Source organism: Scomber japonicus, chromosome 23, assembly GCF_027409825.1.
Source record: "Scomber japonicus isolate fScoJap1 chromosome 23, fScoJap1.pri, whole genome shotgun sequence".
Classification (NCBI taxonomy): Eukaryota; Metazoa; Chordata; class Actinopteri; order Scombriformes; family Scombridae; genus Scomber; species Scomber japonicus.
This window is the reverse complement of record NC_070600.1, coordinates 1,708,600-1,733,910: the sequence shown is the minus strand read 5'-3', so window position 1 is coordinate 1,733,910 and position 25,311 is coordinate 1,708,600.

Sequence of the window (25,311 nt, the reverse complement as noted above, 5' to 3'; positions counted from 1 at the left end):
GCCCCTGCTGTTGTAGAGGTATAAATACATTCAGCACACACTACTACTACTACAGTCTACAGCCGCATCATTGTTTCAAGGATTCAAAGCATGTGAAAAAAGTAGCGGTTTATAGTCCGGAATTTACGGTAGTCAATCATCAGGCTGATATCCGATATTAATATGGGAACTGTGCATCACTAATTTTTAGATCTTGCAAAGGACTAAACCCAGAGCCAACACTAACAGGTGAAGTTTCAGTTTGCATCAACATCAAATCAGTACAGACCAGACAACAGGGAGACTTCTAATTATAATTTGATAAAATAGTGGGGAAATGAATAAAGGCCTCTCTCTCTCTCTCTCTCTCTCTTATACAAGCCTGATCTCTTAGAAAGGCTTGGGTTAAGATAGGACGTTCTCTCTATAGTTGAGAATTTACAGTAATTTGACAGTTAGGATTTCAGGATTCCATAAAGACACTTTAATGAGAATGAACAAACATTCAGATGTAATGCTCCCTAACAGAGCTCTTGCTCTGCTTTGATAACTTACAGTAGGCTAAACATACAGCTAACTAATCCGTTGGCAGTTCTCCCATTCAGTGTGGATATACATGTTAATACATCAAATGAATGACTGGATGTTCTGGGATCTGTACACTATTCTATACAGAATAACAAAGCCCACACAAACCCTATCCAAGCTGTACTCTGAGCAGCAGTACAACTTTATCACATCTTTGTTCCAGCTCTGTTATTGCAGCATTTTGTGTACGTGATGATAATGTGTTTACTTAGCAGACAGCAGCAGAGCCTTCATCAGCAGAGCCTGCTCACTGTGCCGAGTGGCAGCAGAGCACCAGACCTCAGCAGGTGATGATGATGTACAGTGAATGTGTGTCTGATTAGAAACGTCTGGGGAACTCACAGTAATGCTTCGATGTGGAAGTTCTCCATCTGCTCCAATTACTCAACGCAAGCTTTTAGAAGCCCTTGTAGAATCATCTATACGCTAACCCTTACACCTTTAAAAATGTGTCCAGATTCACAGGTGAAAACACATGACTGACACAACTTTTGATTGTACAGTTGCGTGTCTTTTTGAAAGGAAATAAGAAACAGTAAATGATGCTAAACCACAAACAGGCACACACAGACCAGTTTACACAGTTATTAACACACGAGATGAAATGCACCCAGAGATGGTTGAGCATTCCTATGGAAACCCAGCATTAATATTAAATGATATTTTGACCTATCATTAGGGCCTGCTGTGGGTATCAGGCTGTGCTCTCATAAATCTACTGAACCCTCACAGGGATATTCCATTTTCTAACATAGCCTTAAAATTCAGCTTTATTTCAAGCTGACTTGTTTCCCATGAATGGTGACTCTGGCTTATGCTAACTTTGCATTTGCCATTATAGAGATTCAGGAAAACAAGGACTCAAACTGTGTATATATGGACAAGCTCACCCTCTACACAGGGTGAACTACAGGGGGGCAGGGGGCCCAGCTCCTCTTCATAAGACATGAGCTCCACTCAAAACATGATGTGATTCTGTGAAATGTTTATGGATCTCTAAAATATTGATAATATGCATCTTTTTCTGTGCATTTCAATTTTTCTGTATCTCCATCACCATGGATCATGCATACCATTGGTCTATTGTTGATGTATGATCACTAATTCACTCAATCTGTGCTTTACTACTACTGTTTCTCCAAACTGCCATTACTTATTTCTCTGATATTGCAGTTATGTCAAAAACAGCAGGGAAGCTTACTTGTAAATTTAGCCCAAACTTCCCCCCCCATCTACAAAAAAGTGAGTTCCCCTGAAAGCTATAGGATAGTACTCACCCTGCCTCTACAGCTTTCCAAATAAATATGATTCCTACATAAATCATTTCCTACGCTTGTTTCTGAGTCTAAGCAGCAAGTTGTCCCAGATGTAGATATGTCACTTTGCTCAAGTATATATATATATTTATATTATATATACACCGAATTTTCTTTTAATCTGTGTTCGGTCTTTTCATGAGATTTGCTGACAATTCCAATGATTAAAGTTGAAGTATGTAACTCTGACACCAAAAATTTAGAAATGGTACTGTGGCCCACATTCAAAACACTGGAGAGAGCTGTCACTCCTCGCCCCCTCCCTGCCAGAGTTGACGTTCACGCGGGTTGCCAGTTGTTGGACGTGATCCTGCATGCACGCGCACGAGCGCAACATACACAATGTGGAGTGAGCACGCGACCCATCAGACATCCCAATCACTGTCAAACAATCAGAAAATAACGTGTTATTGATCTGATTCACCGGCTTCTTATTGTCACCACTCCCTCCCTCTTCATCCTCTCTACCTCCCTCACAGCTCCCTCCCTCTTCATCCTCTCTACCTCCCTCACTGCTCCCTCCCTCTTCATCCCCTCTACCTCACTCACCGCTCCCTCCCTCTTCATCCTCTCTACCTCCCTCACTGCTCCCTCCCTCTTCATCCCCTCTACCTCACTCACTGCTCCCTCCCTCTTCATCCTCTCTACCTCCCTCACCGCTCCCTCCCTCTTCATCCTCTCTACCTCCCTCTTCATCCTCTCTACCTCACTCACCGCTCCCTCCCTCTTCATCCTCTCTACCTCACTCACCGCTCCCTCCCTCTTCATCCTCTCTTCCTCACTCACAGCTCCCTCCCTCTTCATCCTCTCTACCTCCCTCACTGCTCCCTCCCTCTTCATCCCCTCTACCTCACTCACCGCTCCCTCCCTCTTCATCCTCTCTACCTCCCTCACTGCTCCCTCCCTCTTCATCCTCGCTACCTCACTCACCGCTCCCTCCCTCTTCATCCTCTCTTCCTCACTCACAGCTCCCTCCCTCTTCATCCTCTCTACCTCACTCACCGCTGATTGGTAGCTAGGTGGTGGGTGGTGCATCAGGCCAAAACACAGAATGACAACATAAACATTACTTGAGTGCTGCAACTGAGCTTTTCAAATGTGAATATTCTGACTGGACTACTACTGTCAGTGACATCAGTGTTTGAAATTAACATGATTCCTTCATGTCTGGTGACATTTTAGGGCAATTTTATGGTTACTTGGAATATATTTGTTACATACAGCTACTTTTTTATGCCAGATACATAAAAACAAGTCACCATAAAGGTTACCATAGTTTTTGTTAAATTTTAGAAAATTATAGTGTATAAGTGTATTACTATTACTTCTAAATGTGTTATCAAATCTATACATAAATGACATCACAAACAAGCAGGATCAGTAAAAGACAAAAAGCATCCTCTAGAGTGTGTTAGGTGTGCATCACAGCAGATGTGTGGCAGGCCTGAAGGTGTGCTCAAATGATGCTGTTCTCATTGCTTTCTCACTAAGGGGAGCGGGCAGAGGTCACAACGCTTCACTGAGATCTGCACAATTACAGGCAGCTGTGGGGGCATTTCCTAATGAGCAGCCTTTTCTCTGAGGCACATCATCAGACAGACTAAGTGGAGGCCAGATTAGAGACACAGGAGAGAGAGAGGTAGACTGGGGAGCTGCCCTTGTACTGCTACACAGAAAAATAGACACAATTATATGTGGCTGAGGATTTAGTTTGACCTTTGTAACCAATGAAAGTCTGTCCACTAATGACAAGAGTAATAATAACCCAAAAGATTGGTTTCTAGTTTGTGAACTGTATCTTTCTCACTTTGAGAGCTGAGTTGCTGTAAATGTGCCAGTCTTATAGCTCTTCCTGGCTGCTTTTAAGTAGAGTGTTGAGGCACAAATGGACTGAAAGCTTCTGATGCGCACGTTTTGAAATACACCTATTGTTTTTGAATGGCCTAACGTGCACCCAAAGAGGGCTATGAGGCACGTCAAACTGCCTTGTGGAGAGTCAAATGAGGACCCAGCAACCAAAGCTGTTTCGTATGCACCACTTACTTGAAAAAAGTGTTAGCAATACTGAAATGATTTTGTGTGGATTTTTTATGCTTTTGACAACCCATGGAATTCTTTTTGAATCATTTGTTGTGTGTGAGTGTATTATTAAAGACACATCTTACACAGCTGTGGACTATCATGCAATTACCCAGCGAGCATGTCCATGTGAGTCACATAAGGGTTAATTTTGGGCTGCAAATATGAGTCCCAAGTGGGTTTGTCCGCAGTTTCCATGGTGGTCCCACCTGTGTTTGCCCATATGGGCTTCAAGTGGGATCTGAGTGGGTTTCAGATGGGGCCCAACTGGGTAAGACTCATGTAGACCCCATATGTTTGCCCAGATGGGGTTAAGTGGGGTCAGAATGGACCTTGAATGGGGCCCATTTAGCCAGCCCACATGGGCTTCACATGTGGGGCCCATGTTTCTGGAACAATATGGGGCCCATACAATTAGCCCTGTTATGCCCATGCCCAAATGGACATGCTGGCTGGGTATGGATTGTATTTAAACACTATGTCATTTTATGACTGTCATGTGCTCTTAGAGTAGGGCTTTGCAACTTGCAAACAAGTTAGTTGTGTTTCCTCTCGTTGTGGCAGTAGATGAAAGGCACTGCCGACACAGAACACGTGTTTTAATATCGCAATATATATCGCAGGGTTGAAAAAAATTGCAATGTTAGTTTTTTCCAATATTGTGCAGCCTATCTTAGAGTCTCATTTTCATTCATTCATTTCTTCCATATAATGCAGCAGTAACATTAAGCACAAAGAACAACAGGACAAATGTGTGTCTGTTCTGTGGTGTTGTCATTTGAAAATGCAGTGCACCACAGGAGCAACAAATGATGCACGTCAATTATCTGTTTCAGTGCATTTGGGTGTTTAGGGAACAGAGGGTCAGGAGTTCCACTTTTGCTTGCGGCAGTGTTTTGATGAGTGGGTTGTAAGAGTTCATTCTATCTCATCACTGTGTCACAATGTAAAAAAAAACACAAAATGAGAACATTTGTTATTTGGCACAACACACAAAGTCAGAGGATCACAAAACTTATTACAATTCATCCTCAGGGGAACAGAAATGTGTCTATCAAATTTCATGGCAATCCATCCAAAAACAGCTGGAAAATGTTAGTCTGGACCAAAGGACCGAGCCGCTTACCTCATACATCATCGCTCATGAATTCAATGCTATGTGGCAGCTAGGCAGGAGAAACTCTGTCATTAAAACTTCACTTCAGCACACGAACACACCACCAGCACACATTCAGAGATCTTACATACTGTTCAGACCCTTTTTTACACCTGAGAGCTGTAAAAACACTTTGTCCTCCTTTAATGTGACCCAGAATATACAAAAAAGGAAATATATCTGACACATATTCACCCGAAATGTCAAGAATATTAATTCTTCACATTTCATATAATTTGTCCAAATAGTTATCATATTTTATGTAACATTGGACCATAATATAGTGTTTTTATATAGTTTTTTTTTAATTTATTAAAATGTATAAAATTGTCACACATTAAGTATGTGGATTATCCTAAATAATGAGAATATTGTTTCTGCAAAACCTTTTTGTCTTTATTGACAATTTTAAAGGTTATTTTTAGTGTTTAGGTCATCCCAGAAAACATTCCATTTATCTTGATTGTACATGTATGGTGGCACAAGTCTCACTGTTCATATCTGAAAACCTAAATATCTATACAATTGTCTGCATGGTTAATTGCAGCCATGGGTAAGGGGCAAAATATGTGTAATTATGATAATGGAGAACTGTATCAGTGGTGTGTATGGCACAATCAGTACAAATTCACACTTGATGACATTAAGTGAAGGATGACCTAAATGGGTGATTTATGTGCTCCAGCCAGTTGGTTAGCCTGTGCTTATACCAGAGCTTACCCACCATAACAGAATAGAAAACACCCTTCACCTAAATAACATTGCAACACTAAAATCTAGAACTCCTTTGTTTAAAACAGAGCGTTACAAAGTGTGAGACTGTGGGACTGACAAAGCTCAACCCTGCAACCTCCCTCAGTTAACTGGCTTACTTTTGCTCAATTGGTGGATGCCTTCAGGATCATGATTGTTATTTGATCCCATAGACACTCAATAATTGAGCCAAGATAGCCTGATATTGCTGTTTGAAACAGACTATACAAAATACATAAAAAGGAAAATGGTAAAAACTGTAAAATTCCCCATAACTACTGTCTTTAAACTATCTCACTATCTCACTTGCTATTCTTTGATTATTCTATGATCCATTTTTGATAACTTGTGTATAACTGATGTAATATTTTCTTTCACTTCCATTCCTTGAACCTTCCTGAAACTGTTTGGATTCCACATGGGAAGGCCTGCCTCTCACTTTGAAAACCTCTTGTCATCTACATGCTGAGGTGTTACATTACTGGCATAGTCACACAGTCTGGACATGGAATCAAGAAATGTCATTGCTCTGGCTGTCAGTTCACTACCTTTCTGGCAAACTATGGTAAAGTCTTTTTTCAACCAGAGCCATCACTCATAAAGTCAGCTATTTTCATTGTTCATGCATTGAAACCAGCTGCAAAAAAACACCCAGCATAAGTCACATATTTGAAAGTTTTACTGAAAGCCTGGTGTTTGCTTTGACTTGTGTACTTATTATTTAGTCAAAATTGTAATTACCAAACAGAATAAATGTTTTCCTGCAGTGATAACACTCCTGCATTATTTCATTTCTCCAAGGGGCATAAATGTTTGCTTCCAAGGACAATGTCAGAACTTAATTGTTCCATTATCTGTGTGAGCAGACACTAAACATGCTTCATAATATCTCTGCAGTTCTAGAGGTTTATGTTAGCTGTTGGTTTGTTGTTTTGCTGTAAGACCACCTGAGAGTTCCACACTATACATTACACATGACTCTACATGGACTCAACATGTATATTACTGTCTTGATTGGAATCATGAAATAATATACACAGTGGTGAGATTATAGGACTACCTATTACTCTGAGTGTTAACAGTCTGATTATTTGCTTTTATCATAAATGGGGCCATGAAAAAAAAGACAGCTAATGCTAGCTAGCCTGTATAATGTGCTAGAAACACAGCACTGAGTGTGTAGGTGTTACAGTAACGTTGTGTGAGAATCTATGCTAATATTAGCATTACAACCTGATCACACAGAAAAATGTGACATTACATCAACCTCTTAACACTGTATTACATGGTTGCAGGTAATGTGTTAATATCATGTTTATTAAGAGGTCGTAGTCTCCTGCAGCTAAGTCCTCTTTTTACCATACCATGTAGGTGAATGAATCCCAGAGGCATGGGGTGGATGTCTGGGACCTTTTCACTGCATCTGAGTGGGGGTCTGACAGCATGACACTGACCAAGATCAAACACTGTGACAAAGATGGAGGTTGAAAAGACCTCTGAGAGACTACTACTACTGACTGAAAAACTCAAATTATTGCCTGAACTAAAACATAAATGACCTTTGGTGTCATGTGAATAATAGCTTCAGATGATTATGGACAGAAAACTTCCTTCACTTATCTCCACACATTGCCATAAATCTAGAGGCACATTCCAGAAGAACACTCACTGGCTGGGATATTTCAGCCGACTTTAATAACTGTGACAGTAAGTGTATAATCAGTGTATGGATACCTTGTGGTTTGTCATGATACTGCATTCATTTCAATAGCTGTATGATATTTTATTAATAAGATATTAAAATGTGATTCCATTACATTTTACAGCAGTGACAACAAACCCCTTTATTGATAAAGATAGAACTTCAAATGGTATTTTAGATGTGTTTAGATGATGTAAGTGTTAATTTTGGCTTTACTAGCCTAATAGACAATTATATTTTGTTAGGCAAGAAGTCATATTGAATGTGGTTTTTTTTTGTATTATAAAATAACAGAAATAGTTTCTAAAAGATTGTCAGCGCAAAGTCTGGGCCCCAATTTCCATCAAAACACAATGACTGGTTGGAGCTGCTTCCTCTTCTACCTCCTGTATTCTGTGTTGGCAAAGCGAACTGTAAGGTTAGGAAACAACCAGTCACACTGGACGCTGTGCCTCCACAAAAACCTTAATCTTGATATGAACTAGATGAAAGAGGTATTAATTTTGCACCAACACATTAGATAAAATATTAACTAGATTATATCAGATTAGATAACAGACTAAGAAAGAAAGTCCCTCTATTAGAGTGTCTCAAATGAAGGCTTGGTTCTTTCCTAAAATGGGGTAAATACAGGCCCTGTGCTACTATTTGAGTATTGTTTAAGTATTCTTGTTTCACTCCCATGTATGACATTTTGAGACAAGCATAGACATCATTCATAGGGCCCTATGACTTCCGCAATCACGGAATTGTGGAATTGACCGATAAAAATTGAATTTATTTTTAAAGCAGAATTTGACATAATTTGACTGAAGTGCTGTTTTCGTGTGGAAGAGGAAGGTATGTCTGGGGAAAACTGCACAGAAGGAAGCAAATCTGGGTAGCACAACAAGCCCCCTCCACACAGTGAGCCCATCTCCCTTCAAAATGGAGAAGCAGCTGAACAGGGCTCTGTCTTCGTCGGCAAAAAAACTTTGAAAACTCGACACTAACCCCTCAGTACAGAGCCGAGCAGTTCCTGAAGGACTGTGAACTGTTGTTTAGTAAAAGGTAAAAAAAAAACAGGATTCCCAAAAATTAAAATGGAAAAAATGGAATTTGGTTAAACATAAAACTGATTTCATATGGCCCTACATTCAATAAAATCACACCTGCAGTGTGTACGTGAGTACTGCTGCAGTTCCAAAACACAGAAAGACAGATTTAGTTTGTCCTTTAGTGCTTACTGTACTTGTATCTGTGTGTTGCTTCTTTCAGATCGGAACCTTTGATTCAGTGGTTTCTCCGATGTGAAGATCTTCTCTGACAGGCAAAAACTTCCTCTGACAGGAACAGTCCTCACAGGAGAATCTCTCCACCTTTACTTTTAGTCTCCCTGTCTAACCCTTTGTCATGTACACCTTCATCTCCAACTTCTTGGCTTCAACCTTTTCTGTTTTTTATTCATGCCTCTCTAACACACACCTTTCTAACTGTGTCTCGTGCTTAAAGGCAACTCATTCAGCACCTCCCTCCCTCCACCCCTCCCTCATCAGATATTCCATCCACAGTGCTTGCTTTGCTGCTCCAGCCCTCAGGCGTTGCTTCTCCTGCATGATTTATTGTCCTCCCTGGCTGCTCTCAAAACTCCGGTCCTCGTTCCACCACTCTCCCCTCCCAGCTCTCCTGACAAGAGGAATGAGTAAACTTCCACTGCTGGGACATCACTGTACACTTTGCAGACATGGTAAAAGAGCCTGCTGTTTATGCCGCTGACTTGAAGGACACAAACAGTGTCTCACATGAGCTTTAGTGTTTGTTTTGTAATTAACTTGTCATTTCAACTCAGGAGTTTTGTTTTCACTTCCCTGTGAAATACCTTTAAAATGATGAAACATTCACAGAAGAGACAATTGAATATTTTTCATAAATTCAGAGAATGTTGGAGCTACCCTGGTGAGATTTGGGATCTAAAATTAGACTTTAAGACTACATGAGAGAAATGGAGAAAATAGGATAATGTGCCCAGGGAAGGAAGACAAATTAATTAGAGGAGCACCAACCCAGCTCAATAGCTTGGCTTGCCAGCATGTTTTAATCACTAACAATATAATTAGGTAGGGGCACAGTGAGGCATGTGAAGGTTCTCCAGTAATAAGGGATGAGAGCAACTCCAAATTTCAATTACAGAAAACACTGTGATGATACAACCTTGGACAAGGTGTTTGATGCTACAGGGAAGCATATACTGTACCTGACCAACACTGATCCTTATACATAGTTCTCAGATGATAGAGAAATAATAGCTAGGTTTGTCAGTTTAGCGCCTGGTAGGCTTTACGCCGATCTGATCGACTATATTGGATCGGCCGATATTTAGCATTTTATGCAATTTGTGAGATCGGCTATAATGTCTTAATTTGCCGATCCGATCAATGTCGTCGTTGTTGTGTTGAAACTTTTTGCAGATGCTGCAAAATGTTTCAACGCCACAAATTTAATCAGGCACCTGGATAAGTAACACAAGGAGGAGCATGCCCAGTTTAAGAAACAGAGCGTGGACAAAGGAAAACGAACACCGAAACAGTAAATGAACACGTTATTTAAATACACATATTGCTCCCTCAAGGGATTGGCCCCAAAAATCCTGATTGTGTAAAGCCTAGTGCCTGGTAGGTATGAGTGTTCCATACTACTGCTGAGAGTTAATGGATTTCCATTAGCTACTCGTCATTGTTTCCAAGTTAATTCCATAACTAAGATTAGTGACATGAATGCAGTTTATTATAACTCCTTAGTTTTGGCTTTTCTTAGTATCAGCAACACAAGCAGCTGGATGATCATATAGACTGGACAAACCCGAGGAACCATGTTCATAATATATGTTCGGCTTTGCATCTTTGATGTTGTTCTGAATGACAATAAAAGGAATCTTAAATATTGAATCTTGATAGGTAAACTCATTTATTTGGATGAGGAAACAAAGGTTAACAGTTAAATGAAACTTAGAGGAAGTTCAGTCAGGAAGACTTTCTTTTTATTTCTCATCCCTCTGTCATTCTGATCCATCTCATAGCTCATACTGATCTTTCTCAAAGCTCATTACTTCTTGCTGTCATTTCTGGGGCATCAAGATTCACATCACCTGGTCGCATCTGACCAATAGCACATAGAACATTCTTTGTCAGTTTATCATATTGCAGCTGTCTTTTTAATGTTTCCTCGCTCTCTGCTTTAACCCTTTCTTGATGCTGTCTTGCGCGACCCACCACCTCCCATCCCCTCCCCATCCCCACCCAGTCGTCACACTCATCTATGCATCACTTCATCAACCTCATCAGTGTCAGCAGAAGTCAGATTGAAGTCAATTGTTGTCAGCCCAACTGGTAGAGGTAGATGGTCGCCCAACTTTTACACTACATGTCACATTCACTCATTCACTCACATTCATACACTGATGACAGGAGCTACCACACAGGGTGCTAGTCCGCTCATCAGGAGGAAACTAACCATTCATACATATTCACATGTTGTTGGCGCAGCAACGGGAGCAATTTGGGGTTAAGTATTTTGCCCATGGAAACATCGATATGTGTGGGAGTCAGGAATCGAACTGCCAGTCTTTCAATTGGTGGACGACTGCTTTACCTCCTGAACCATTGCTGCCCCAAGTGATATATTAGCACCAGTCTTTGAGGAAATATCAGAAATGCTTTTTTTGTTTCTCAGCCGGATGGAGAGACAAAAGCTGTGTCAATCTCTTATTCACTCATTCACTACTCCCTGTATAATAGACACTGTATACTTTACTTATTTCAATCTTAGAAGACCCAAGTTGACAGTCTTTGATACTCTTTGGCATTGACTCAGTCAATTAAATACATACAAAGGAATGGAGCCCTTTACATAGCATCCAATCAGAGATCCAGTGCAGGGGAGCTATAGATGGGGCCTTGACAATGGTGGTGGTGGGTGGTGAAAGGGTGAAGTAGTAGTGATGTGGTTTAAATATTAATTGGCTAAGATGATCATTGGATAATAGAAAAGCCAGAGCATGTAGCTCAGGGATAGTTGAGAAAGCTGTCTTCCTCTCTGCTAGTAAGAGAGAGAGAGAGAACACTTTTAAAGATTGTGTAAAGTGAATTCAGACATTTTCTTCTAAACACATTAAATAGGTCATAAATGTATTTCTAAAAAAGGTGTAAAAAGCATTTCAACCATTTAGATTTGAATTGTGGAGCTAGGCTTCACAAACTGTGTTTCAACATTTCTGTGTTCAGGATTTAGTGGGCGGGTCTGAAAATCATAAACCCGCCCCTGCTGCTGTAGAGATATAAATACATTCAGCACGAAGCCGAGTTAGCAGCAGAAAGCTCTCAGACGTAGCGTGCATGTTTCTGGTAGAGGTGGTGACTTTGATTGACAGGTGACACTTGGTAGGGGGCGGGGTTTCAGCGGAACAACAGTGCTTGTGCAAGCTGTGATTGGTTGGAAAAAAGATTTTGGGAATTCAGTGTTTGTGATTCAGAGTACATGTACAAGGAGATTGTCTTCCTGGTTTAATTTTTGCTCAGCTTCATTTCTGTGTGATCATTTTGTTCTGTTTGATCATGGCTGTTACTAAATAGCTACATAAGAAGACGACATCCTCATTCTCAGTGCTTATAGCTTTTAATGCTTGTTTGTTCCTGAAGCCAACACACAGCCATCAATGCACACAACACTGATTTGAATTGCTGAACAAATCAGAGATGAGGGCTGAGATGCAGAGGTTTGGAACCAGGCCAATGGCATCTGTGTGTTCCAATTTGAGTGTATTATGACTCTGACAAGTAGGGATGCAACTTTTGACAGAAATGACACCAAATCAATCAGGTTCAACAACACTAAAAGGCTAAATCCTTGACTACCAAGAATTAGCAGAGCCTGAACTGTAAAAAATAATGATTTTTCTTTTCAAGGACTTCTTTTCAAATATATGGTGTTTGTCTTGACTGTGGCACATGATGAATGTCTTGAGGGTCCACTATTAATTAAAAGGCTTATCTCAGGAGCTTGAATGTTGTTGCCAAATTTAATGGCAACCTGCTTCTTATACTATGAGATATCTGATGTGCAAAGTGGACATTTTGGCATGAGGACAGTACAATCTCATGAAAGGTCCAAAATGGAGAACAGGTTGTCCTGTAGGAAGCATTGATGTACTCAGTGAAGTCCAAGGCAATCTGTAAATTAGATTATGAATGCATACATGTGGAAATTAGGGGGGGGGGGGGGGGGGGTCAACAAAAACACATGGATTCATCCTCTGGGGAGCAAAAATGTCATGGACCATTCTGAACTATTGTTGTCTGAGTGCAGTTCAGGGGATTACTAAATTCATTAGGAGTCCTGTACTATATTTTCCTGAACACATTATAAGAATGAAAACAGAATGATCAGGTGGAATCAGGATGAGCCTAAGTATTGACCAATCACAGGAGCTCCTCTTATTCCTTTTAAAAACAAGACAATATGGAGCAGGATAGGCTAAGGTCTCTGAGAGAGACAGAGAACAGCTGACATTCTTCAAGTTCCAAAATACAAACACACAATATAATTATATTTGCGAGATATTGCTACTGAATGCAAAAGGCCAGCAACAATGAACAGATTTGAAGGAGCTCAGGACTGAGTCATGCTACATGATTTTATTGTTCAGCATTGAATCTATGGGTGACAGTTTTCCAGTCCAGTGTTTGGAGTAACAGTATATTTTCATGACCCCCGCAGTGCAAATTGTAGTTAAGTGCAGCCTGTATAGTGTGTCAGGGGCATGGTATTGTTTGTGGCCAGGCTCAGGCTGAGGGTTAGCGTTAGGAAGTTGAATACAGCAACTAAAATGTGCTGCCAAGAACAGATGATGAGTATTTTTAAGTAGAATTAACAATTGGACATGGTGATGATCCAACCATCCTCAGTGGATGAGACAAGCTGTTGTCTACAGGTTTAAATCAACTGCATGGAAATGATCCAACATTCTACAACCCTAACCATACATGTTCTTTAATCATCACACTCATCAAACAGTATTTCGTGTTTCAGCAGAAGTCACCAAATTACACTCAGTGACATGTGGATGATATTGATAAAATTGTATTCTGATGCTCATATCTATCTACAGTTGAAGAAATGAAAAACTGAAAGAGGCAAAGCCAAAAATCCATAAGAGGAGTGTGAGATTTAGTGAAATAAGCACCAAAATGACAGTGTGCTCCAGCGTAAGCATAGCCTCAGCTCTGCTTCTCTTCTCACTTTGGCATCAACGTGTTCATTTGGAGCCAGCAGATTACCAACCAGAGGACTGTTTCACCAAAGTTGCAACATTGTGCAGCTGCTATTTGCATTAAGAGACAACTTCATCTCATACTCTGACATGTTAAACTAGTCAAATATATACCATGTACATACTTTATTTACAAGTGACAGTCAGTTGTGAAATGTGAATATGAGGAAACCTGCATTGAAAGTGTTTGCTCTTGCACTGACTTTACATCTGCAGTAAAGATAGAGCTCAAGTCAACAAACAGCCAGATGAACCTTCTGACTTGAGAACAGGACCACTGCACCCCTAATCACTAATGAGTGTGACTGATCTTTAGAAATGTAAATGGTACCAAAGAGAGGGAAATGAACAGAACAGAGATGCAACACGATACAGCAAATCCAGCTGGAAGATATTGGGCATGAGAAATCTTCTTTTGGCATTGTGCAGTCTGGCAGAATGCAGGATTAATAACAATCCGGAGAAGTGGGTGGTGGGTCATAAGGATTTCACTGCTCAGCACTTACTATAAATGTTCTCCTTTTGTCTTAGAGAGACTAATCTCTATATGGCAACGCTTGCTCTGTGTGTTGCCAGCATTCAACCTAGCCACTCTGATAACAGGACATAGCTTTAGAAACAGGCTTGAACCAGCGTGTTCTGCTCACTGGTTCATGTCATTACAATATCCACATTGACTTTAACCCTCTGATACACAACACAGGTCAAAGTGACTCAAGTGAGTGATTTAGTGTTATATCTTTACATGGTATGCATTTTATTACTCAATACTTCATGAATTCTGAAAAATCATGTATTTATTTATTTTGCATAAAACTATTATTGCATCATAACCCCATAAATGACCAACAAGGGCCAAAATGGATCGATATGTATTCTCAATCGAATTTTCTAGGATTTGATTTGTTTACCTTATCACAACCGTGAGAACTTCACCTCAGAACACAGTACATCATGTGCATATAAGTCATTATGTACACTAAATGTATCACTGGTTAGAAAGATATGAGTATACAATAATTATATGTGTATAATAAGCAACCAGCCCAACCAGTGACTGTTTTTAATCAGGAAACTGGAGAGCTTTTTTAAAAAAGCATTTTACAATTTAATATTATTGCTTGAGTGTGAAAAACAGAAACAAGCTTTCCAGAATTGTTCATATTGCTGGGAAGGTGATTGGCCAGTCGCAAAAACAGCTCTGTGATATATTTAATACAGTAGTAGTCAGGAAGAGCACAGATGTTTCTCACCAACTAAATACAGAATTTGAGTTACTCCAATCTGGCTGTCCATTCAGGGCCCAAGCCAAAGACAAATTTCCACTAAGGTGGACAATATAGTCAATTCATTTAATTTAATTCAATTTCAGTTCAATTCAATTCAGCTGGTAAAATGAGAGAAAGAATAATACAGCAAGCTGCTCAGTACCTGGATAAAATCAGTTCAACAAAACAGGCAAGACAAGCTCATTTTTCAAAATGAATAACAAACAAGCAGATCAACCCCTTCTCAACTATTGACCACCTAATAAACCCTGCTTTTACAGAGTCTGGCAGTACTGTATGTCTACCAACTCTAAATGGGACTATTTTGCAGTCTACTTCAGAAGTCAAATAGACACTACTAGATCAAATCTACCTCAGAACCTTTGTTTTTACAGGAGGAAACACTGGAGAAACTTTTCCTGGTTGAAACCTTTTTTGAAACAAGATTTGTTTAACATTGTAAATGATTCTCTTCAGATGGGTCCCTACTGCTAAACCACCTCTGAAGAGAAGCAGTTCAGATGCCTCTATTGTCATGGCCTTGTGGGTTTTGGACTTTTTGTGTTTGTTCTCTTGGTTTCCAGTGTTGTTCTTCTGTTGTTCACTCCTTTTTGGATATTTGGTTTTGCTTATCTATTAGGGGTGAGACGAAAACGTGACGATATTTCTCGTCGAAGTGAATTATTAAGTGAAAAAACGATCGATTCTCATTCGCTCGTCATGTCTTCTTTTTTATAAAGTCACGTGTGGATCATTAAGCTTGTTGTAGCTTCTACCTGTTGAGAAGATCTCAGTCAGAAGTATGAGATGAGGAGAGCAGCAGGTTAACCTCAGGTCTCTACACTGAGACTGAAGAAGGAGGAGCGGAGGAATCTAGCGCATTAATATTAATTTATATTTATATCTAGCGCTAATTTATATTTTGTTCTACTTGTGTATTTATGTGATACAGGATTCGTGCAATTTACTTTTATTTCTGTGTTTTTTTCATTAGCAATATGTTATAATTTGTGATACTTGGATTCTTTATTTAATTTATATTTATATATTAGAATTTTTTCTACTCTTTATAATTTACATTTTACTTTTTTACTTTTGTGATTGTATCTAACTTTGTATTTATGGTTGTTATTTCCATAAATACCAAAATTATCTATCTATTAAATATCTATATGGGGAAACCTTTTACAGTGCTGAATAATGCATATGATAATTATCAGTGGTCTCAAGTCTCGTGAATCCGTGAGACTCACGCATTCAAGCCAGTTCTCACGGTCTCACGCCACACATGACATTTCTCACACTGAAATGCACCACACAGAAGTATGTGGGGAGTGACCTCTGCACTGACTTCATACGATCCCAAGTTAGCGCCAATCAGAAGTACCCCCCCCCCCCCCCACACACACACACACACACACTTGCACGTTCATATACGCACTGTACCACACACCTGTCATTTGTCACGCTGAGAAATGATAGATCCCAGGGCACAGAAATTAATATATTACATACAGAAGGTAATCCTGACATCCCAACTCTCCCGCATATTGATAGCGGCTCCCTGACGCAAATGAGATCCAATCTACCGGAATCTGAAGTGAACGATCAAGGGTGCACGCTAGAGAGTGACAGCACACAAACCCCCCCGCCCCCCCTAGTAATCTCACGCCACACTTTTCATGAAACTTGAGAGCCCTGTAATTATATATTTAGAAAGTAGAACTAAAGTGATTCATTACAAGATGATTAGTTAAAACATTTCAATTCAGTTTCCATTTTGTGAATTTCAAATAAAAGAACAGTCATGTATTTCCTCATTGAAATTTTCTTCAAAATATAGTTAAAATCTCGTCTCGATCTCGTGAACCCAGTATCGTGTCTCGTCTCGTGAGCTGAGTGTATCGTCACACCCCTATTATCTATATTTGCGTAGTGTAAGAATGTGTTTTCTGGGTTTTAATTTTCAGCTTGCTCTGAGTACTTCTGTGTTTCTTCACGCCTCCCCAGTCCAGGTTTATCTGTGGTCTTTTGCATTTGGGTCTACAGTATCTGCTCCACTTTCAATGACATCCATATTTAATAACTACTAGTGCAGTGCCGTGCAAAAATCTGTTTTTGCGTGTGTTTTTACTATAAAGTAACGTGGACTATTCAAAGTGTTTTCAGTTTTATACATTTTTTGAGGGTCTAAAGTGTATTTTACATTTTAGCTGCCAAAGCTCCTCTGCCTTATACCCTCTCTAAAGCCCAATTTCCACCGGGTCCGTAAGCGGCGCAGAACGGCTGCTCTGCGGTCACCTAAACAAATGATGTACTTCTGCTTCCAAAGAGGATGTCAGTTAAATTGGCTATCAGGTGGAAGGGAAAGTCAATGAACACCAGGCTTTATTACTAGTAGTCATCCTATGCTGGGGTAAAAACTGTCTTCATAACAAATCCAGCTAACCTCAAAGAGACGAGTAGATCATCACTGATGTGCATCACTGAGCTGGAAAAAGGTTGTGATGAGCTGTGCACCCAGAACAAACTCTTGATAGCCAATCAAGAAGACAAAACATTAGAAATTGTGGCAGTTTGTACTGATTTATATTTTATGTCCCAAACTCACATGGGTTCAAGATGGCCCACAGTTTGTGTGTTTGTTTGTGTCTTGAAGCTCTGGTAGTCTTAGTTTCTCACTGACATCTTTTTTTTTGTTAAACCTGCACTTGTGATGAACTGTCAAAGTCAGAGTTTTGTATAACATGAAGGCAAAAGCTAGAGTTTTTAAAATGATATATATGTCAGGATGGTGTGGAACTAAAACTGGTGATCAGCGTTCACTTCTCTTACTAGATCTATATGTGGGCCCACTGGCAGTCCCACTATAATTGGGGTTATGCTTATCCCCTTTCATTTGGGGAAGGTGAAGCTGGGAGGGTAGGGCATAGTGTATTTTCTTTTAGTTCTATGTGTTGCACTTGTAATACTGTGCTTATAAGGGCATCCTGCATTTTCGGGGTAAAGAGGTTTCATGAGTGTCATGAACAATGGTCCTAATTGGAATGACATGATGAATGTAACCTCTTGTAAGAGGTTTAAACAACCCAGCCAACAGAATGAAAGTATTTTCTCATCTTAAACACACCTGAAATTGAGAAGCAGTTGGATTGGACAAACCTTATAGTCATGTTTCTTTAGCTAAAGCACATTGCGTGGTCATATTTGCAACACATTTCCACCAAAACTGATCCAAATAGTTGCTTTATAATTGCAACAGGCACAGTTTTGCCTCTTCTCGTTGTCTTGTTAAACATGTATGCACCAAATGTTGATATTCCTGGTTTCTTTCACAATGTTTTCAGTCTCATTCCTGATTTATCAACAACAGACTTAGTGGCTGGTGGCAACTTCAACTGCATTTTAGATATTTTTATGGAAAGGTATTCCTCATGCAGGCCCCTAAACACTATATCTATCAATCTATCTCTATCTAAGTCATGTTACTGTAGGCAACAATACTGGATGGAAGAACAGCCATTACAATTGGCAGTTTAACCCTGAATGCTGAATGATAAAATATCATTGTTCAGTCTCTATGAAGGAGTATGTGGCTTTCAATAACACAGGATTCAACTCTGTGGGAAACCTGTTTTATTTAAGTAATGCAGTGGAGTAAAAGTGAAAGTTGCTAGAAATATAAGAACTCAAGTACAGATACTTCCAAAAAAAATCCTTAAGTACTGTAACAAATTACTATTATTTGTGTTACATTACAGCACTGGGTAAAGAGGCATAAAATGGATCATCCTATTTATTTTTAATTACACACATTGTACCGCAAAGAAGGGACTTTGCTTGCTTCACCAATTTATCTTCCTGGAAAACAACGTGGTCACAATGAAATGCCTCTATTGAGGTACATAAAAGTGTAATACTGTCCAATTGCACTTTCCCTACATTTATACTTGAGAGTTGCATAATAATTGCTTTTTAACAGAACCAAGGCTGGCCAGCATAGCAGTAGTGCCTTTTTTGTTGATTATCTCATTAATCTTGGACTAGTCTAGAGTAGAATATATTCTCTGCACCAGAGCTTGAACAAAGAACTGTTCTTCCTGCTTGGAAATCAAAGGCCTTGGTGATGTGGAGCATCCTTCTCTTGGCGTCTAGCATCATTGTTTCTTTTTTGCACCATTTAACAACCTTATACAATGATTCCATTGCTGACGCTGCTTACTTTTGTTCAGTAAATTATGTCTGTAAAGTACTGTATACTTTTCCTTGAATTCTCTTCTTATCACACTACCAGAGGCTGTTGGTGACAAATAGGGACTGGTCCAGGATCTAAACCAGTTTTGTGAGGTGATCTCAAGATTTAAGTGTATTTGGCCTGTTTAGATTCAATGCCTATGTTCAGTGATGATGTCCCCATATAGGATATGAGTAAGAGGGTGTGAAACCTCTGTGACTTTCACTCAGTAAAATGGAGGTTTACATTAGTTTGCTTATCAAAGATCAAAAATGTACTGTATCTACATCCATCTATCCTTATTTCAACCACTCAAACCATCTCACATTGCTCGTGTGGCGAGACTTTTTCTGACATTTTTTTTTAAAGAATATATTTATTGTTTTTGGCATAGAAAATGTACATTAACGAGTACAACAATATTTAAGACCATCCCCTTCCCCCACCCTCAGCAACATATACATTCCGGGAAAAGGAAAAAATTACACACACAAAATAAATAAAATAAAAATAAAAATAAAATAAAATGAAACCTACATCAAATCAAATCATTAATGGTCATATATATTGATGAGATGCATGTTAGTTTCCATAGATGCTGTCAATCACATTTCATTCATATAGTTTATAATAATAATTATTCATTAATTCCAGTCTGATCACTTTCCAGGAATTGCATAAAGGTGTCCCACATTTCCCTGAACTTATTTAGTTTCCTGTGGCCACATAGGTTAATTTTTCCATAGCCAAGCATGACGCCATTTCCCGTAACCACATTGCAGGTGTAGGGCCATTCATATTTTTCCACTTCAGGGCAATCACTCTCCTAGCCTGAAGCAGGGACAAATCAATCCTGTGTGCTGTTTTGCAGTTTGGTGCAAAGTGATCAGGATAGATACTTAGTAAGCAAAGCTTCGCCTCAAGAAGGACCTCTATATTAGTCATACCAGTTTTCTGACATTTCTACTCTTATTACGATTGTGATTGTTCTTATCAAGTTTGGTTGTGCTGTATGCTGAGATGATGTTTGTTATGTGATTGTTTATTTATTCATTTATGGTTGTTGTGTTTTTTTGTAGTGTCACTGCAAACCAGATTTCCCCTTGAGGGACAATAAAACACTGAACTGAACTGAACCTCAACTTCTTCTGTCAATTCAAAGGAGTACCTGAGCTCCTCGCTCAGTCTCTGAGGGGAACACCAGCAGCCATCCTGCAAAGGAATCTAATTTCCATAGCTTGCGCCCATGACCCTATTCTTCCACTCACCACACATAGGTCATGACATTAGGATGGGTGTTTTAAAAATTGAGAACCTCCTTCACGCACAGCTACCTCTTGACCAAATCTGTCTGGTACAACAACCACATGAATTAGGCTCTTTGGTTCAATATCTCACTCCAAACAGAGAGTGAGCAATGCACAGTCCAACTTAAATTAAAGTGTATCTGTTCAGTAAACTGTGCATGATAACTAAAAAACATGAAACTTGTATACTGGGTTTAAGCCCCCATTGCTAGTTGGGTAAAAACATGAAAGAATGAGATGTAAAATAACAGGAACAACTTAACAATATTTAGTCTATTCATATCCAATATGACAAAACGTTTTGCCGAGGTAATTATTTCTGTTTTTCTGAATAATTTTTTTTCTGTTTTCAGAGTAATTTATTTATTTTTATGCTTGGTTTTTCGGGGTATTTTTTTAGAGTTTAGAGGGCATTCAAAACATTGGACACATTCACTCTTTATTGAGAGCTTGATGTAATGGAAGCAAACATGACCTGCATGTTTAGTTTAATCAAGTTTTACTTTGATCTGGGTTTAAGACACTGGGAGATTGTCCTGTCTTTAAGTCATATAGATGATAGTACTATTAGTTTGTCGACCTTGCGCAGGCACCTGAAGACTTTGCGGCTGTTCAGAAGGAAAGCCTATTCAGATCTCCTGGACATAGCAATGTTTCTCCAGGAGTCACTTGCAGGTTGGATGTTCTCGCGAGATTTCGAAGCATCTCGATAATTCAGAGAAAAAAATGACCACGAAAAACAGAAAAATAATTACCCCGAAAAACTGGAAAAATTACTCCAAAAAACAGGGAAAAAATTTAGTCTGAAAAACAGGAGAGAAAAAATTAGTCAGAAAAACAGAAATAATTACCTTGAAAAACAGACCAAAAAGATAAATTACTCATTAGAAAATTACTAATTAGAAAAACCGTTTTTTAAAATTTTTTATTCAAGTGAATGCAATACGCTTCCGTACTCAAATAACTATACTTTTAGCTATGGAGTTTATCTCAGTGGTGAGTAAAAGCACCATTGACAGCACACAGAAACAGTCATGATGTGATAGTTGGCTTGGTTTAAGTGTATAATAATTACTTGTATAGGCCTGGTGAAGCCACAGCGAAGGCCTCACAACAAGGCTGAAAAGTTCAGCACAATCCAATGGAGCTGGTAATAGATTTGATCTGCTTTTTTTGTCAAACTGATATTTTCAAAAATGGACCCTAAAGCTTAATCCAATTCAAAATGTCTTTGAAGCAATCTCAGCAGAAACTGAATAGCACAAGCTCCTAAAGGGGTCTAATTTATTTCTGGGTTGTATTTGATTGAATTATTGTTTGAATTATGTTTTAGTGGTCCTGATATTATGTCCACCTCCAGTATATATTTGTGTTTGCTAACTGGGTCACACAAACATAATATGCTATAATGTCATTTTGAGTTTGTAAGTGTATTTCAACTGACTGTGTAGTTTCTTTTTATAGCCCCCCTCCACACACTCAGTAAAGAGTAACTGCGAATTGGATTTCTCTTTTGGAAAAAGTCACAAACTCACTTTGATGTTCCGTCATTGAGTTACCCTGCATGAATACAATCTAGCAACCCTGGGAGGAAGAGAAGAGAGTACCAAAGGTGTATGGCAAGACATAAAAAAAAACTCATTTCAACCATACTGAAGAAAATTCTTCAGGTGACCGTCTGTAACGTCACACAGAAATATCTATCTACTCTGGAAGCAGAAATAATCCTATTGGCATGGTGACTTTGTGGTTTGCACCATCGCCCCACAGTCAGAAGGTTCTGGCCTTCTGAGCCCTGCTCCTTTCTGTCCAGAGTGTACATATCCTCTCTACATGGGTTAAAAGCTCATTCTACCATGGCATCTTTTTTAATTAACAAGACTTTTTCTCAGCTGTGTCTGCCTGATTGATGGTTGACTTTTGGTCAGTGAGATCCTTTCTCTCTTTTAATCAGTGGCTGGCTGACATCTCTTTTGATTAGGAAGCTACAACTTCCCATCCTTTTTTCAACTCACAAATATCATTTTCATTTAGCCAAGCTCAGTGCCCCCAATCAAACCAGAGAAAGAGTCTTGTGGTGTCTCCCACTAATCTGAAGATTGGCGGTTTGATTGCCGTCTCCTCCAGTCCACATGTCGATGTGTTCTTGGGCGAGATACTTAACCCCAAATTGCTCCCAATGGCTGTGTCAACGGTGTATGAATGTGTGTGAATGGGTGAATGTTTGTAGTGTAAAAGCACTATATAAGTACATTCCATTTACATGTTAGTAGATCTTTGAGGCTAAACTTATTGTTACAGTGGTGCTCTGAGCTAAATGTTGATGTCACCACAATAACTCACAAAGACAATCATTAGTGGTACCAGGACATCATGCTTAGGGAGGTTATTGGATTAAGTGATCAAATGCAACAGCTTTACTTACTTATTTATTCATGTATTCATTTGAAGTGATACTTTAAGCATGAACTCACCTGTTTATAAGACTAAAGGCCCATTTATGCTCAACGTTAAATACGGATCTGGATATGGAGGGAACCTTCTGTCTGTGCTCTGTGTTCATTTCGTCTGTATTTCTGCCCGTTTCCATAAAGCTTACGGATACGGACCAAACGGAGCAGTACCACCGGAAACCGTGCGGGGGCAGTGTTGCTGTCACTACTCAAGAAGAAATAACAATGGCGGAACTTTTTGAGGAAAGGTTGTGTGAGTTGGTTAGAAACTTTAAACATATAGTTTTTGTCTTTTATGCAAGAGGAACATTATCAATATCTCCTCCACAGTCACCATGTTTGTTTTTGAGTTTGTTGTTGTCATAAACTTTTGACTCTGTGCTGCCCCCTGGTGGATGTATTGGTTGACATCCATGCCAACGTAAAGGATGCATGGAAGTATGTGAACAGTGACAGTAACATCGTTTGAAAAGGACAGATACATTTTGCAAGTGGCCTTACTGGTAAGGCAGAGGAGCGGCTGATGTGGTGTAACTCTCTCTTTCACAGGAGTATCCTGAACTGGCTGATGGCATGAAACTATTGCTCCCCTTCCATATGTTTTTACATTACCTTTGCAGTCACTGGTTGCAATAGAGACTAAACACATGATATGTTTACATGTTGAGAATGATGTTATGTTGCCTGTCAACCATAAATCCAAGAATTAAAATACTTTGCAGTAACCAAGAGGCAGACATGTGTCACTGATTTCAGGTGAGCTATTATCATTTATATAGAAAAAAGCTAAATTGTGCAGTTCAGATGAGGATAAACACCAGCCAGAGAGATTTTTCACATTCTGGAAACAGATTTGCAGCTTGGGAGGTCCAGATGAATTTGTTGAAGCCATACTGTGTGATCATGCCAGAGGCATCAGAGCAGACAGTGGGTCAGGAACAGTCCATAGCAGATTGTCAGATTGGTTGGAAATAAAGCTCTACTTGAAACTGAACGCTGGTGTCACTGAATAGAGACTGAACAAAAGTTGACATGAGAAAATCCATGTCAAAAAATTATGTTTAAAAAGTCTGGACTTATAATCCCATTCATTGTTTCATTGTTATGTTTATACAGTGTGAATATTGTGTCTGAGGTTTGTCTCCATGTAGTCACACAGTGGACACACAGCCTGTCCTGCACTTCCTGTTAACCCGACTACACACTGCTTTTTGTAAGACATCAAAAGACAAAAAAGTTGGAAACCATTGGTTTCATCTTTAACAATGTGTTGTATTTTAAAAGCTTGTTATATTATCCACTGTGTCAAATCTGCATCTGAAAAGTAACTAAAGCTGTCAAATAAATGTAGTGGAGTAGAAAGTACAATATTTCCCTCTGTGATGTAGAAAGTAGCATCACAAGGAAATACTACAGTAAAGTACAAGTACCTCAAACTGTACTTAAGTACAGTACTTGAGTAAATGTACTTAGCTTTTTTCCCACCACTTGTCATTCATATTGTGTATTCCTTAAAGATTGTGTAAAGTGAATTCAGACATTTTCTTCTAAACACATTAAATAGGTCATAAATGTATTTCTAAAAAAGGTGTAAAAAGCATTTCAACCATTTAGATTTGAATTGTGGAGCGAGGCTTCACAAACTGTGTTTCAACATTTCTGTGTTCAGGATTTAGTGGGCGGGTCTGAAAATCATAAACCCACCCCTGCTGCTGTAGAGGTATAAATACATTCAGCACACTACTACACAGTTAGCTGAGTTAGTCGCTGAGCTGGTGGCTGAGCTAGCGGCAGAAAGCTCTCAGACATAGCATCCATGTTTCTGGTAGAGGTGGTGACTTTGATTGACAGGTGACACTTGGTAGGGGGGCGGGGTTTCAGTGAACTCGGCGGGCACTCCCACAGCGTTTGGGAGCAGAGAAAGAGGCTGATTTTTACACAACTTTGAAGCCTAATTTCATATATTTGGCGATTTTTTCAATCATTCAAATTTGGCAGGGTGGTTAACAACACACTTTTCTGTGGTATGTCAAACTCAGAACACATATTTATTCTTACTTTACATGGAATGATGACAGTGTACAGAATATGATTGTTCATAGTTTTGATTTGATTCTGTTTCAAAGGTGTTTAGGTAACAGCTGATTCATGATTTGTTTAATAAGCCTGTTC